This window comes from Corvus kubaryi, unplaced genomic scaffold (genome assembly GCF_017639235.1).
Source record: "Corvus kubaryi isolate FWS band 111438036 unplaced genomic scaffold, C.kubaryi_AGA036_p1.0 66, whole genome shotgun sequence".
NCBI classification, from domain to species: domain Eukaryota; kingdom Metazoa; phylum Chordata; class Aves; order Passeriformes; family Corvidae; genus Corvus; species Corvus kubaryi.
The window spans coordinates 1,211,894-1,225,021 of record NW_024582054.1 but is presented as its reverse complement, the minus strand read 5'-3'; the positions used below and the strand labels follow the sequence as shown (position 1 = coordinate 1,225,021).

The 13,128-nt window shown below is 40.5% G+C and overlaps 1 protein-coding gene across 3 annotated transcripts in view; it reads right to left on the bottom strand.

Annotated features, from left to right (window-relative positions):
* MIDEAS (mitotic deacetylase associated SANT domain protein) overlaps positions 1 to 11,667 on the bottom strand; it is a 55,651-nt gene extending 43,984 nt beyond the window's left edge. For 2 of the 3 annotated variants that reach the window (XM_042047898.1, XM_042047900.1), the window contains exon 1: positions 11,496 to 11,667. The gene's annotated coding sequence lies outside the window, so the exon portion shown is untranslated. Of the gene's footprint in view, positions 1 to 11,083; positions 11,404 to 11,495 lie in introns of those variants that run through there. The other variant, XM_042047899.1, reaches the window with a different exon arrangement.
* Positions 11,668 to 13,128: the final 1,461 nt, after the last annotated feature.

Sequence of the window (13,128 nt, the reverse complement as noted above, 5' to 3'; positions counted from 1 at the left end):
ATTAATCACAAGCAGAAAATCTATAATAGGAAGAGCAAAGTTTACGCTTTGCAGTTGTTACTGTCAGTTTTTGTTTCTGTCTGCTGGGTCTCTCTAGTCACACAGAGCAAAAGCAGTATCAGTTTCACAAAAAACACAGCTGTGTTTTTGAACATAAATAAAACTTCTCTCAGTTCCTTACTTCCTCACTATCCAATATTACCTGTGTGCAAGACTGCTTTGTCTTTCCTACATTGTAGCCTTTTGTGTCCAGGACCAATTGTGAATCCAACCTATAGCCGTTTCAAGTGAAGGTTGAATATTACAAAGGGTTATCAACAAGCAATCTGTCACCAAATATTTTTCCCCCTTTTTCAAGCAACAAAACCTCATACTCTTCAAATCTGTCGTAGGATGCATTGAGCCATTTTGTCTTGACAGACTAGTATTAGATTTTCATTAAAATATAACAACAATATGCAAAAATGTTCAGGGGGGAAAGCAAAGAGTTAAAACCTCCATGACAGCTGCTGCAAAGAAATAGTAGCAAGTAACTTGACAAAATATTCACTAAGTCTCCTGCATTCAAAGTCATTATGCTTTTCCCCTCCAGACAGGGTCAGTATGTTCTGCCAACTCATGAGCTCCCAAAAATAAACCAGTTGAGTAACTAAAGATGTCAATAGATTTTCACATTGCCTCCACACATCCAAACTGTATGGCTTAGATGGTTACTTGTAAACAGCCAGGCATCCTACACTGAACTTAGAGCACTTTCCCAAGCAAATTCTGTCACAATTATTCTGTTAGAGCTGTCACTGAACAGAGAATATCCTTCCACCTCCAAACTGTACTTCTCTCATAAATCAAGTCACTCAGAGAGAACTGTCTTTTTAAAATGCTTTATAGCACATAGCAAAATGGAGTAGTTCTATTCATCTTCACAATAAAAAACCCCACAACAGAGCAGCTGAGAAATGTAAAAAATGTCCTGAACCCATGCTACAAGGGAGAATGTTGATCCACCACTTTTTCTTCCATCTTTGACCTTTTTAATGACACTACCAAAGTTAGCCAACTGAGAAACAGAAAAGTATGAAATAACTGCATAAGAGGCAGACTGAAATCACCTAAGTGCACAGAACAAGGGAGATAATAATTTTGTTCACTGACATGATTGAGAACCAAGTAAGTAACCTGGCTAGGGAAACTACTCAATCTGCTCCATGCAGAAATTGGAGCATTCATTTCTATGCATGCATTTCTAGCGTGCAATCCAGAAGCTTCTGTTACACATCATAGATTTCTTGAACAAACATGACAGGATTAAGCAGAGAACCAAAATTCAGGCTTTTAATCACAAAGTCCAGGAAAAAGCCAGTCAAAAGGGCCCACAGCAGACGAATATAGCCAAACATGTATCTGCAATTCAAAGAAAAAGTTGCTATTTCACCCAAGGCTTAAGTGCTCTATCTGCTGGAAGTTCACAGAGGGTGCCAGTAACCATTTCTGAACAGCAATGTCAGCTCCTTCTCAAGGAGGTGTGAGAGAGCCTGGGCTCCTCTACAAAGCCTGCTGACGAAACACTCACTCAGCCATGGAGATGCAAATTCAGGCACACATACCGCACCTTCCCCTATCAAGAGCCCCCATCAATCAACTCCTCTGTGTGGGACAAAATCTCCATTTCTACTCACATGATGCCACTGAGTGTTCAGTCAGAATATGGTTTTGTAGCCTCTTGGTTGAAGACGACTTCCTCACCTTAAACCGAGGATGATAACACGGCACACGCGATGTAAATTACTTGTCAGCAGTGAGCTTGCAAGAAAGGGGGAAGACTGGAAACATTTTGTTGTTGTATGTCCTATGGCATCAAACACCAAATGCTTCCTGAATTGCATTTTGTTGTCTTCTCTTTCAGGTCCGCCTGTCTTTAGTCCTACTTCTCCTATAATCGTCTAACAGTTTGTAGATGCAAGTGTAGACTCATGTATTAGGTACAGGAAGTTCCATGACTGGAAGACAAAATGCTCTTCTGCATGAGGGCAAAGAGCATGACTCGTTCTAAGCTCAGGCTACCTGTTCCTTATTGCTGACCATTTTAGTTTCAGTATAAGCAGCTTGTTGTGTCTAAGTATGAATAAAAGGCTCAATGAAATCATAAATCACCACTTCCCTTTAAGGGTGGGACGCCACAGAAAGAACAATAAAAGCACTTCAGGCTACTAAAAAAGTTTAAGACCAAGATTTTATTTAAGATTTTAAAAGGCTACACAAAGCCATTGCCTTCTTGGGAAGAGTAGGACTGTGACATCTTAAATATTTTAACCCAATTAATATGTTAGAAAACTCCCTCTAGCTTCAATTTCCAGGCTATATTCCTGAAACAGATCTCCATAAGAACTGCTGGTAGATGCCCTATCACAGCAATGCAACCTCCACTAGCAAATGAGATCCTCTAATTTGCTTTTGACAAAAGGGACACCTATGGATTGCTTAGCTTTCCAAAGGCCTAAGTGTATCCTGCACCTTTGTAACATATTATTCAAACTAAAATGGTAAAAACCTGCAGAAAAACCATAATGCTTCAGAAAATGAAACTAAAACTGTAGGCTTATCTATGCAGCCTGAGACCAGTTGCAGTTCTTTTTTATTAATGATCATGATGTGAAGATGTCCAGTTCCAGCCAGGACAGGGTTAATTTTTGTGGTAGCCATGAGGGACATGGCTAGGACATGGAGGTTACTCTACACCATCTCATGTCATTGCTGGGATGGAGGGAAGGGACTCTCTTCCAGAGAAAAGGGGTTCCTTCCTGTGAGAAAATGTGGTAGAGGGAGCCATTGGGAGCCACTGGCTTACTTTGTTGATCTTACTGCTCCTTTTATCTCATTGCTGCGTCCAGTAAATTGTACTGATCTCAAGCCATGATTTTTGCCCTTTGTGCCTCCAATTCTCCTCTTCAGCCCATCAGTGGGAGAAGAGGGGAAAAAGAGAGAACTGGTGTGTGGTTTGGAGAGTGGGGGCACTGAACTGGGGAGTACCATTTGTAAACCTTGACAGAAGAGCAGAAGCAAAACATCTTATGCAGGTTTGAATTACACTCAACATCCCTCTTCAGATCTCAAACTCAAGAGAATATAGAAAACTGGATTTTCTTGTTTCATAAGAAATTATCCTTCTGTATTTGACACCAAAGGGTTGCTGCAAACATTAGTGTCATCTCTGCTCTTTAGCTGAGTAACGTGAACCAGTTCAGATACTGAGTTTTCTTCTTTGCTTTTTGTCACATGGTCCTTGGAGTGTGCTATTATGGTAGTATACAGGCTGAAGTAAGCATTTACAATTTGAGGTCAAAATTCCAAATATAGTTTAAATACCAATATCTCTCATGAAGGAAGCGCTAAGAATTTCTAAATCTAAGTATCTTCCTATCTTGGCACTTACTTATTTTGTGTGAGCATGAGAATGCTTGTTTGTTTGTGGGTTGTCTTTTAAAAACAAGAAGTTTTGCCCTTTCATCTAAATGTCATTCTTCCACAAATATCAACAGTAACTTGATAGTACTACAACAATAGAATATTGCTGATCAGGATTGGAACAGATTATTGATTTATCACCACTGGGGTAAAAGAAACATTCTGTTAAGAAAAAAGCAAAAGCCATTTCAACATCACTTCAGGCAGCACAGAAGCAGCAGCATCTTGCCAACATGGGTGTTTTAACATTAACTTCAAGTGTCAAATACACTGGCCCTTTAACAAAATATCCACGTACACATGGATATTCAAGCAATTGCTGGTGTTGACAAGTATTTGGGCCACTGCCCTTGGTCTCATACTTGCCTAATGATACCTCTGACAGAGATGCCTAGTGGACAAACCCATAAAGTCGCTAAAAAGCAGCAGTGCAAGCTGGAGGCCAGTGAAGGGTCTCTAGCCTTGCTCTGCCACCTCTGTGTTGGAAATGCCTTTGCTTTATGATCAGTCCATCCAAGCTTCATCTGTCTCCTGTGCTTAAGAATTCAGCAAATATATGTTCATGTCACTCTTAGACAAACAAAGACCTGCATCATGGCATACATATGTTAACAGGCAGGCTAGTTCATTTTAAAATGCCAGAGGAGATCACTTGAATAAGGAAACTGAATTTTCCAGTGTGCAATTTATATCAGTAGTAATGATTATGATTATTAAAGAGCTCTTCCAGTTGCAGAGAAAAACTTTACAAATCAAGGCTTCAAATCTGCATTTTACTTCTTTTGCTAACAAAGCTCTCTGTATTTTAATTTCCTCTCTAAAGGTAAGGTAACTAGGTTTATTTATATTCCAAATAAAAAAAGCTCAGATAGCTTTGTTCATCTTTTAAATAGAAAAATAATCATCACTGACTTCAACAAAGCTTCTTGCAAGGCAGCCTCTTATTCACTGTTAAAAAGTGCAAACCTCGAGTATAGTATCAGCTATACCAGACTTCGCAGGTTTTTAATTCCTCAGTTCTTCAAATGTTTATTCTTTACATCTCATATTCAAAATTAAAATAAATTGTTTATAAGGAGTTTCACATTCTTTTTTTATCTTCTTAGGCAATAAAAGGTCTTTTTATTACGGATCAAATTTTTCTACAGAAATATTTACAGTACATTTACTGTAGAAAGAAAGTTGCAACAGCAAAATAAGTCAGCTAGTAGCATACCTGAAATATTTCACTTTTGCCAAAGACAAAGGACTAAAACAAGGAGGAGTCCCATACTTCAAAAGGAAAGAAATGACTTAAATTTCCTTTTGACTCTTAAATGTATTTAGAAAATCACAGTAACAAAAGACCACTTCAATGCTGAAATAAAATTGGAAAAAAGTGAGGCCGATAATCAAATGCAACATTTTGCACAGTTTACTTACAATCACACCCTTTATGTGCAAAGGCTTTTCAGTTATTCAAGGAGGATAGCTTAAGCCCCTAATAACCAGAATGCCTAACAGTTCAGTAATACTTCACTAGTGTGACAAAAGTCCTAGCTTTTGTTTTTAATATATTCCTCTTCTCCTCCAGAGGAATCTCAACATCCCTTAAAACATGTTCATTTAAACAAATACTGTTTGGAAAGACTACATTATTTACTCATATATACTTATATTTTCTAAAAATTTGAAAATATAATAGCCTTCCAATAAAAAATCAAAATGAATTTGTAATATTAATTAAATATTATAAATACTATCATTGTCCCCAATATATAGCATGTCTCATGCAGGATAACATCCAGAGTTTGCCACAAAAGATTCAAAGAGAATAATTCAACTCAGAATTTTCAAAGTCATGAAGTCAAACTAAACCATAGGGGCAGTCAGTCTTCCCTGCCAGTTTCACATATGTGAGTATTTGGTATCCTGAGGTGTCATCATCGGAATCTCCTAAAGCAATCAGAATGTCTTACAGCTGTGGCTCTCTCTCCTCTCACCTGGAATTTGGCAATGCTGGGATTTTGTTCTCAAATGGTATAAAACTAAATTTAAATAGGAAAATACTTTGCTAAATTCTTCTCCACCCAAGTGTAGTAATTTCCCACAAACACAGCAAGCTCTCCTTCCAGGAAGTGCATGAAAGAATATGTTATGTAGGGAGAAATAAAAGCCTGAAATCAAAACAGTTTAAAATCCCAAGAGTATTGTTACATATGGCACTTCATTTTACTTTATTTTCAGTGTGTCTAAGGGTAATTGTTCAGGACGAAGAATCTGAACAGCTACGGGTATTATAACACTGGAAGAGTAGTTGACTTGCATTACTATAAAACTGTAAACAATACTGCAATTCATGACAAATTACCAGGTGACATATGCAGGGGCTGAAAAGGAGATGCTCAAGGAATCCCAGATGTACACAGGCATAGCAGATAAGGCCACACCTAAGCATACTTGATTAAGTTTGAAATCACACAACATCCTCATGCAACTTGGGATCCAAACAGAAATGCACTTTTACCTATGGACTACACCATAACAAGGCTATTTGGAGATTATTCAGACTTCTGGGACTAGTTTCAACTTTGGACCTCATCATGATGCACTGTGCAGACAAGGTGACAAGCAGTTCAGCAGGCTGACTGCCCCACAACATGCAGCTCCACAGAACAACAGGTTCTGGTTTATCCATGCTGAAGGGAAGCAGCCACTCTGATAGCTGGAAATCCACCATACAACACTGTACCACAGACAGGCTGCAAAACCAAACCATTATTTCAAAAAGTCCTATCAGTTACAAGCCCTTGGAAAAAACCAACCAACCAACCAAACAAACAAAAAAAAAACCTCCCCCCCAAAAAAATCAAGAACAAAACTTGCAGTTATAATTCATGCACATTTTGGTCACCATAATTCTAGAAATAACAAAAGCAACATTATCAAAGGCAACAAATTAAGATAAACCCCAAAATACAGAATTATATTCAAGGTTAAGATAACAGTACAAACAGTCAAACAGAAAACTTCATCATGGTTTGTCAAAAATAAATCCAAACAAAACTTCACAAACAGTACTCTAGCACAACAAGGAAAAGAAACATTTGTTCTTAGGGGAACCGAGTTATAAAATGAGATACATAAGGGTATATGACAGAATAGTGTGTGTACATATAAACATACATACATGTTTAATTTGTCTTCCTAAAATAAATGATAAGAGGATATACCAATATATATCATTGCACTGTAATCTCTCCTATGATGGGGAAAGCCAAGCAACTGAGAATCAATGTGAGAAGAAAGTAAGTGGCAAAAAAACCCCAAAGCATGAATACTGGCTTGATTCCTCTTCCTGTCTCTTTACATCCCAACTCTGAACATGTAATGTATCAGTAACATATTTAGTAAAACAGATATCAGAACTGTTTCTCAGTTTACTACTTCAGGCCCTCAAATTGTTTAAATCCTTACCAATCCTAAAGTCAAACTATATAGAACTTAAACATTAATTTTGACTAATTAAGGGTAAAAAGGAAAGCATTATTCTATGCTTTGCTTTAAGTCCTTCAAAACGCCTTTAAGAAAAAACAAAAAATTAACACACACTGAACACTTTGCCACCCCCTCCCAATCTAGTTTTTCCCAGTTTTCAACTTTTTGATTAACACCAGCTGTCAATTCAACAAGGGACATTCATGTCATTTACTTGTACATAAAAAGAACATTAATTTTGGGATATGTACATTTCAAAGAATATCTGCACATCTTCCATATTATATACAGATTAATGAATTATATTAATTTAAGCCTGGTTATCTGGTGGCTGTCAGTTGCACAAAATACAATAAAAAGCATCAAGAGAGCCTGAAAAGCAAAGAATTAATTACCAATATTGTCCCTGCATCCACATTCGAATGGTTGCTCCTAAATACCTGGACACCGATTCCAGTCAAAATGCATGTATTCGCACTTTTTCCCGGTGTGCAGAGTACAGCTTTCCCTCGTAACTTTTTCAGTCACTGGAGTTGATCAGCAGAGCACTGAGAAGGGCTACAGTTGGAGACCGTTCAGAAACAGAAGTTGTGCAAAGCATTGTGAAGCGTTCATTGAGCAGCCCCCTGCTGCAGACACATGCCATTTGTACACTGCGAGCTGCTGGAGCTGCCAAGGAGCTTCCACGTGGAATGCAAGTGGCTGGTATGAAGCTACAAAAACTTATATTATTACTTGACCAGCCACCTCTTTCAGGGACCTCTGTAACACATAACGAGGATTTCTTCGTTTGAATGCTCAAATTACACTAGGGGGAACGTGTGATTCAAAGTATAAGTAACTCCTGTTGGACATAAAGCTCTCTGCCGCACTTGCAATTATTAGGGAAGGTCCTCAGGATATTGCCTTGAATTAGAAGTTCATCCCTCCTATTTACAAATTGCTCAGTGACAAGTCTTCCCTTTGGATGTGACTCATGAGCCTTGGTTTGCCTGTGCCAGAACCTGCAGCTTTTTGGGCATGTGTTGCAAAACCAGAGCTCCTGCCTCCCTCACCTCCCCATTTCACACTATGAATACTCAAAGAAAAGTGGTTTATTTATCACTTCATGTCTCTTAGAATGTAAGTAATCACTCTGCAGACAACATTCATATTTACTACGTTTAATTTTAGCATAAACTGTAATTTACTGCAACCAGTACTAAGATTTCATGTGATGCTTCAGACAAAAAAACCAAAGGGAAAAAAAAATCAGGGTTTTGGTATTTTGGATGTTTTCTTTTTTATTATTGGGGGGGAGGGGGGAGGGTGTTTAGAAAAAGTGAAACAACAAAAAACCCAGCTCTTACCAACATTGTCATTCCACAATTCGATCAGTAGGTTAAAAAAAGTGTTTGCTAAATGTTTACCTAAGCTCAACAGAAAACTAGGTAAGTTTCTTGAGTAGAAATCCTTCAAGAACTGCTAACCATATAGAGAACATATAAACCTTTGCAAACAGGGCCACAGGTTAGACAGACTTCCACTCTGATTCATGGCAGTCCCTCTTGTCTCCTTACATGCCTGGGCACACCTCCACACAGACACTGCTGCTGCCACTGTCACCAAGGTGGCCATTTCCAAAAAAAAGGCTGCATGTCCTCAGTCAGGGGCAACTTAAGGGATTGATTAGCAGCTTGACAGAAGAGTGTCATGAAAGGGATGACAGGCTTGAAAATCTCTCCTGTGGTTCTGCAGCCACTACTGACAGCTGACCAGAAGAGTGAAAATGCAAAAACATAAACTAACATTTGGAACATTTATGCAGGCTTTTTGAAAAGCTTTCATTGTGCTACAGCCCTCATCATTTCATATCACCACTACTCACATGCACCTGGATGGGTTAAAGGCTAGCACAGCTACACCTTTGTTTTGCTAACATGCACACAAATGTATATATATCTATGACTAATTCCACTGAGAACCACAGGACGACTCAAGGACATGCAAGTTACCAACTTCTTTGTATACAAGTCCAAAAAATCCTGACCTAAAACTCCCTCCTACCACATAGGTTGTGAAAAGCAAAAGACTTAGCATAAGGAATGATTATACTGTATCACTACCACAAATGATTCAAGAAACCTTTAAGAACTACTCCAGCGGTAATTCTTACATTAAAACATCCAGTATAACACAGACTGACAAGTCAATCAAGACATTAAGTACAATTTCAAGAAAAATCTGCAAGTAGAACATCACAGTAATGCACAGATTAGCATATATTTGTTTCATATTTTTTATTAAAACAAAATGCTCCAATAAACTTACAGAAGGATCACTAACATAGTTTGTCAAATGACAAAAAAAAACCCCAAACAAAACACAAAAACACTGTCAGCAGATCACTTCATTCTTTGTTAACAAAGCCACATACATTTTATATGAAGCATTTTCTTGAAAACCTGAGGAAACTACCAATAAGATGATCTGTGTTCAGTTAAAATAAAAATTAAAGCAGCTTTCCATTTTTATAGTACTTTACATTGCAGTGCTCAAAATACTTTACAAGCCTTTGTGGCATTTATTAAGACATCAGCTGTAACAGCTGAAGATAACACTTCTAGAAAATTGTCTCTAATGTTAGAAAGACCAGTTTCTGAGCACTAGATGTGAAATCTTGCAGATCTGATATGTCCTGAATTCCAAGTACTCTCAAAACTAAGCTGATAAAAATAACAGGTAACTAGCATCCCTGAAAAAGAAGTCTAAGGGACGTTAAGTTGTACCCACAAGAACTTTGGCATAATTATGATGTTCTTCAAAGACTTAGTTAAAAGCCTTGCTAATACAGTGTCAGTGGCACACTTTCTCAGTGCTTCATACGATCCCTCAGCCAACACTGCCTGCAAAATCACTGAACCAGATGCAACTTTCGAGTTAAAGCTGAAACAGCATGCTCTGAGCGTATCTCTGGTCTGGTAGTTCTCTCAAGCTCCAAGTTTTTGTGGCCTGACACAGAAACTCTCCCCAATGCTCTTCTCTCAATTTCAAAGCAAGCTATCTGAACTGCAGTTGCTTATTTTAACATAGGTCTTTTTCCCACACAAGCACACAAAAAACTAGACCAGAGCAAGAATTACACTAAACATGCAGGACCGTAGCAAATCTGCTTGGATTTCACTTGCTATATAATCACTTTAGAAGCACGAACCCGCAGATTCAATGAGCTTTCAATTTCTGTCTGCTGTGATTTCAGAGACTACTAGTGGCATTTCTGCTGAGTATTTCAGATCGTGATTTCTACAATCAGCCTCACTCCACTTCTCCCACCTTCCCCTTCTAATTCCACGACGAAGTAGTCTAAGAGGAATGTGGCAGTTCAATGCACAATACATTCTCTTTTTAGCATTTGCAATGCAAAACTAGGTTTTGTTCGGTACAGAAATCTTGCACAATAGCCTGTGTATACGTATTCGTTCCAACAATGCTGTCCTATGCAATCACTCTGTAATTACACACAGTCATAAAGCTGCTGCTGTTGCTGCTTGGAACTGCAGTCTCGCCCTCTAAACAACCTAATAGTCTCCGCATTAGGACATTTCTTTTTCTCTCTTCCCCTCCCTTAACTGCTTGCTCCAGTACAGATGGCCTTTACACTAAGCTCAAAACACGTAGTCGGAAGGAAATCAAATTATTATAAAAAAATTAGATGTTTTTAAAAGGACGTAAAGTAAATCTCTGCTAAGCTAATAGAATATTTCGCTAATTCTGCAAGCTGCAACCACACAAGACTTTATAAACCAAAAATATATCCTGCTTACGCCTGTTAAAAAAAAACCCGTAAGTATTATATAAGACTCTCACATACGCGCGTAGGCGTATTGTCAGCTTTTACTGCTAAACTGCAACGAATCGGTCTTTTGCAGTTGCTGCCAGAAAAGAGCTGTACACTTGAGAGCACGGGATTTTTCAAAAATTATTTAACAAATTCCTCCCCACCCCCCTCCACTGCGTAAACCCCAGCAGGGCGATGCGACCCTCTCCACGCAGCGCTCGGGGCCGCCGCACACGCTGGGCTGCCCCGCTCCGCCACGCCGCGAGCAAAGAGAGCCTCCCCCCAGCCCAAACCAACCCCCCAAAATTCCATCCGCAGGCAGCTCACCCGGACACAGACACATCCAGAAAGCGCTGCCGCAGCCAGGCAGCCGCCAAGAAACCCCTCCGGAGCGCCCGTAACAACTCAGGGTACAGCACGAGGCGATGGCTCAGCAGCCGAGCCTGGCCCCCCGCAGCAGGCGGGCCGGGAGTGCCGCTGCCCCGGCCCCGTGGGGCTGCGCGGCCCGGGCGCGGAGCCAGCCGTCCCCGTCACCTCCACAGGTACTTCTGCTCCTCATCCTGCACCCAGCACCCACAAACAAAGCACGCACCACCGCCCCCAAAAGAAAAGCCCCAGGAAAGACACCCCCTCTCCAAAATGGCAGGAAAACGGAAGCAAATCGTGCGAATTAAAAAAAAAAAAATAAAATAAACGCGCGGAAAACAGGAGAAGGAAGAAAGAGAACGTGCTGGCTCACCTGCGCAGCCAGGCACGGCGGGAGCCGCGGGGGAACGTGGAGCGGCTGTTTGCAGAGGGGGGCGGGAGAGAAGAAGGAAGGGGGAAAAAAAAAAAAAAAAACAAACTTTGTTTCTTTCTCTCCGGGACTCGGAGAAAGCGTCACTTCCTAGTGCGGTAAGCGGGGAGGCTCCCGGGCCCGGGCTCCTCAACTCCTCCTCCTCCCGCCTTCCTCCTCCTTCTCCTCCTCCCTCCGCGGCGCAGCTCCCCGCCGGCCCTCAGCGCCTCATCCCGGCATGGCCCTAGGCCCCCTGCCCTTGTCCACGGATCTCGGCTTGACCTTCTGCGCGTGGCTGTCGCTGCTGTTGGCAAAGAAGGAGAGGAAATCCCCAACGAGTGAGGGGCGGGCAGAGAGTTTGAAGCATTGATTTGAAAGCCAAGCCCTGCAAAATGCTGCCGTGTCCAATACCCGTCGGAAAGCGCCGCTTTGATGCCCCGAGTTCAGAGCCAGCCTCTTCAGCGCGATCAGGCTTTATGTCCTTTCTCGCTAAAGAAAAACAAACAAAGAGCTTTTTGTTTTTAAGGAATCCCCTGGACCAAAGGAAAACATGATTTTCTGCTTCCCCCTTTCAGTCCCTTTTCTCACAGCTTTTTCAGAAGAAAAAGTTAAAAAAGCAGGGAAGGGAGAAAGGATTTTAGTCTAATGCAAATCCTCAGGTCATCTCTATGCTGTTGGCTGTTTTACCAAACAACTGAAATTTACTTTCACAAGAACACATACTTCTGAGGTTTCTAAAAATGTTCAGCTCCTCTTTTGGAAGATGGCTTCCTCTGCTGCCTTGGTCCAAGAATAAAAAACAGAGTGCGCTGACAAATGCAGGCACGCTACTCTACCCTACTAAGGCAGGAAATAAAGAAGCTGCTTTGTCATTGCTCCCTCTGTAGACTGCTCTGCTCCTGGAGTTTGTTAACAAGCAATGAAACTTACAGATTATAAAATAACCTTTAGACAGCATTCATAGATTAGACTCATATTCAGTGAAATGTTGAGCAACAGGAAAATGCCAAACGTTTTTCTCCAATGTGCACGTTGCCACGTGTTTGCCTTCATCCAGGTTCAGATTATTCAGTGCACACAGTAACATTGCTGGGTTTTGGGGTTTTTTTTCCAGACCAGCAGGGCAGTTTCCCTTCCAGCATGCATTGCTTTATAGAGTGAAATATAGAAGTGATTTTTGCACTGCTCACTGTAGTTTGTGTTTCTTTCACAATAGTTCCTTGCAGAACGTTTTACCAGGGAAGCTCAAGATGTGCAGAAACAGGAGCCCACAGAAGTGACTTGCCCATGACTACAGATGCATAACCAGGTTACTCTGATGAGTCCCAGGTCAGCAGTCTAATTACCACACCCAATCTTTTCCTGTCATGGTGCAGAGGATAACAGTGAGACACATGGCGGTGAAGAGCAAAATAGTAGCCACAGGTACTACTGGTAAAGGCTTTTTTTCTTTCACAATCAGCGGTATCATTTGATCCAACACTGTCCCAATAGGACCTTCAAGGAAAATTCTGCTATAGCACCATTAATGCATTTGCTCTTCCAAACTTCTGGTAGACAGGAACAATGGGTCAATAACTATTTAAATCAATACAGA